Source organism: Sapajus apella, unplaced genomic scaffold (genome assembly GCF_009761245.1).
Source record: "Sapajus apella isolate SASKATOON/1434 unplaced genomic scaffold, GSC_monkey_1.0 scaffold17, whole genome shotgun sequence".
NCBI classification, from domain to species: domain Eukaryota; kingdom Metazoa; phylum Chordata; class Mammalia; order Primates; family Cebidae; genus Sapajus; species Sapajus apella.
In genome coordinates this window covers 23,738,779-23,742,329 of record NW_022436957.1, presented here as the reverse complement: position 1 = coordinate 23,742,329, position 3,551 = coordinate 23,738,779, and the positions used below count along the sequence as shown (strand labels likewise).

At 42.9% G+C, this 3,551-nt stretch overlaps 1 pseudogene across 1 annotated transcript; it reads right to left on the bottom strand.

The window, feature by feature from the left end:
• Positions 1-2,070: 2,070 nt before the first annotated feature.
• On the bottom strand, positions 2,071-3,273 carry LOC116556798 (annotated as a pseudogene). The gene has a single exon (XR_004271163.1). The product of XR_004271163.1 is annotated as a glyceraldehyde-3-phosphate dehydrogenase pseudogene (transcript).
• Between the last annotated feature and the right edge of the window lie 278 nt (positions 3,274-3,551).

The following is a 3,551-nucleotide window of genomic DNA, read 5'->3' as shown; positions in this document are numbered from 1 at the left end:
TATGTTGGGAAGGCTCATTATATTCCTTTTAGCTATTTGAAGCTATATAATACATTATTGTTAACTATAGTCATCCTGATTTTGAGGTTTGACTCAAAGTTTCATTGTCCACACCAATGTCCTGGAGTGTTTCACCAATGTTTTCTTCTAGTAGTTTCATAGTTTGAGGTCTTAAATTTAAGTATTTAGTACATTTTTATTTGATTTTTGTTTAAGATGAGAGGTAAAGGCCTAGTTTCATTCTTTAGTATATGGTCATCCAGTTTCCCCAGCACAATTTTTTGAAGAGACTGTCCTTTCCCTAACATATGTACATAGCATCTTATCAAAAATTAGTTGACTGTAAATGCATGGATTTATTTCTGGGTTCTCTAGTTCTGTTCCATTGGTCTATGTCTGGTTTTATGCCAATGCCATGCTGTTTTGCTTATTATAGCTTTTTAGTATAATGTGAAGTCAGGTAATAAGTGCCTCTGGCTTTGTTATTTTTGCTCAGGATTGTTTTGGCTATTCTGGGACTTCTGTAGTTCCACATAAGTTTTAGGATCACAGGGAACTAGTAATCCATGTAATCCTAAATTACATGGATTTAGGATTCTTCCTAAATCCATGTAAGGACAATGGAATGTCATTGTCATTTTGATAGGGACTGCATTGAATCTGTAGATTGCTTTGGGTAGTATGAACATTTTAACACGATTGATTCTTCCAAGTCATGAACATGGAACGTCTTCATTTTTTGTGTCCTCTCCAATTTATTTCTTTCAGCATTGTTATAGTTTTCATTGTAGAGATCTTTCAGTTTTTTGGTTATTTCTAGGTGTGTTATTTTTATTTGTAGCTATTGTAAATGAAGGTAATTCCATTTGATTTCTTGGTTTATTTTTCAGATGTTTGTTGCTGGCATATAGAAATGTGACTAATTTTTATGTTGATTTTTGGATCCCACAACTATACTGAATTTGAGGATCAGTTCTAATAGTTTTTTGGTGGAGTCTTCTTACCATCACTTTGTGTTGTCATTTTTCCCACATTATGGTCACTGTGCAAAGGTATCTCATTATATTTTATTTTATTTTAATTTTCTGAGCCAGAGTCTCACTGTGTCTCCCAAGGCTGGAGTGCAGTGGTACAATCTTGGCTCACTGTAACCTCCGTCTCCTAGGTTCAAGCGATTCTCATGCCTCACCCTACCGAGTAGCTGGGACTACAGGCGCATGCCACCATGCCTGGCTAATTTTTGTATTTTTAGTAGAGACAGGGTTTTGTCATGTTGGCCAGGCTGGTCTTGAACTCCTGACCTCATATGATCCACCCGCCTCAGCCTCCCAAAGTGCTGGGATTACTGACATGAGCCACCGTGCCCAGCCTCATTATATTTTAAATTTGCATTTCACTCATGACTAACAATATCTAGCACCGTTCTATGTTTATTGGCCATTTGGATATCCTCTGTATCAGTCTGCCTGGGCTGTCATAACAAAATGCCACTAACAGGGTGGTCATAAACAACATAAATTTGGTTTTCCACAGTTCTGGAGGCTACTAGTATGAGATCAGGGGTGTAACCAGGTCAGGTTCTGGTGAGGGTTTTCCTACTGGTTTGTAAATGGCCACCTTCTTTCTGTGTCCTCACATGGCAGGAATAGCAGAGAGGTGCTCTCTAATGTCTCTTCTTATGGATCAGGGTCACCCTTTTGACCTCATTTAACCTTAATTAACTCCTTAGAGACTCTATCTCCAAATACAATCACACTGGGGATGAGGGCCTTAACATGAATTTGGAGAAGACACAAACATTCAAATTATAACATTCTCTTTTGTGAAGTCCCTGCAGACATATATTATCTATTTTTCATTTCTGGCTGTCAATCCTTTCCTTGTTGATTTGTAGAAATTCTTCATATGTCTGGATATGAGTCCTACATTAGATTGACATACTGCAAGTAACTTCTCCCATTTTGTGGCTTGCCTTTTCACTTTTTTTTTTTTTTTTTTTTTGGCTGAGCACAGGGGACTTTATTGATGGTACACGACACGGTGGGGCTCCCTAGGCCCCTCCCTCTCCAAGGGGTCTGCATGGAAACTGTGAGGAGGGGCAATTCAGTGTGGTGGGGGACTCTGTGGCAGGGACTCCCCAGCAGTGAGGGCCTCTCTTCCTCTCGTGCTCTCGCTGGGGCTGGTGGTCCAGGGGTCTTACTCCTTGGAGGCCATGTGGGACATGAGGCCCACCACCCTGTTGCTGTAGCCAAATTCATTGTCATACCAGGAAATGAGCTTGACAAAGTGGTCGTTGAGGGCAATGCCAGCCCCAGCATCAAAGGTGGAAGAATGGGTGTCGCTGTTGAAGTCAGAGGACACCACCTGGTGCTCAATGTTTCCCAGGATGCCCTTGAGGGGGCCCTCCGACGTCTGCTTCACCACCTTCTTGATGTCATCATATTTGGCAGGTTTTTCCAGACGGCAGGTCAGGTCCACCACTGACACATTGGCAGTGGGGACACGGAAGGCCATGCCAGTGAGCTTCCTGTTCAGCTCAGGGATGACCTTGCCCACGGCCTTGGCAGCTCCAGTAGAGGCAGGGATGATGTTCTGGAGAGCCCCGCGGCCATCACGCCACAGTTTCCCGGAGGGTCCATCCACGGTCTTCTGGGTGGCAGTGATGGCGTGGACAGTGGTCATGAGTCCTTCCACGATACCAAAGTTGTCCTGGATGACCTTGGCCAGGGGTGCTAAGCAGTTGGTGGTGCAGGAGGCATTACTGACGATCTTGAGGCTGTTGTCATAATTCTCATGGTTCACACCCATCACAAACATGGGGGCATCAGCAGAAGGGGCAGATATGGTGACCCTTTTGGCTCCCCCCTGCAAGTGAGCCCCAGCCTTCTCCATGGTGGTGAAGACGCCAGTGGACTCCACCACGTACTCAGCGCCAGCATCGCCCCACTTGATTTTGGAGGGATCTCGCTCCTGGAAGATGGTGATGGGATTTCCATTGATAACAAGCTTCCCGTTCTCAGCCTTGAGAGTGCCATGGAATTTGCCATGGGTGGAATCACACTGGAATATGTAGACCATGTAGTTGAGGTCAATGAAGGGATCATTGATGGCGACAATATCCACTTTACCAGAGTTAAAAGCAGCCCTGGTGACCAGGCGCCCAATACGACCAAATCCGTTAACTCCGACCTTCACCTTCCCCATGGTGTCTCAGGGATGTGGCTGGCGATGGAAGACTAGATGCGGCTGTCTGGAGAACAGGAGGAGCAGAGAGCTGCCTTTTCACTTTTTAAAAGTGTCTTTTTATAAATAGAAATTCTTAATTTTAATGAAAGAATTCATCAATCATTCTTTTCTTTTTGATTAGTTTTTATAATAATTTTTATGAAACCATTGCCTACTCAAAACTATGATAATATTCTTTTATAATATCTTCTAAGAACACTATTGTTTTACATTTGAATTTTAGGATTATGACACAGCTGTAATTTATTTTGTGTATAAAGGAAGTTCGTTTTTCCCCCATCTCACACAGAATTAATCCAATATGA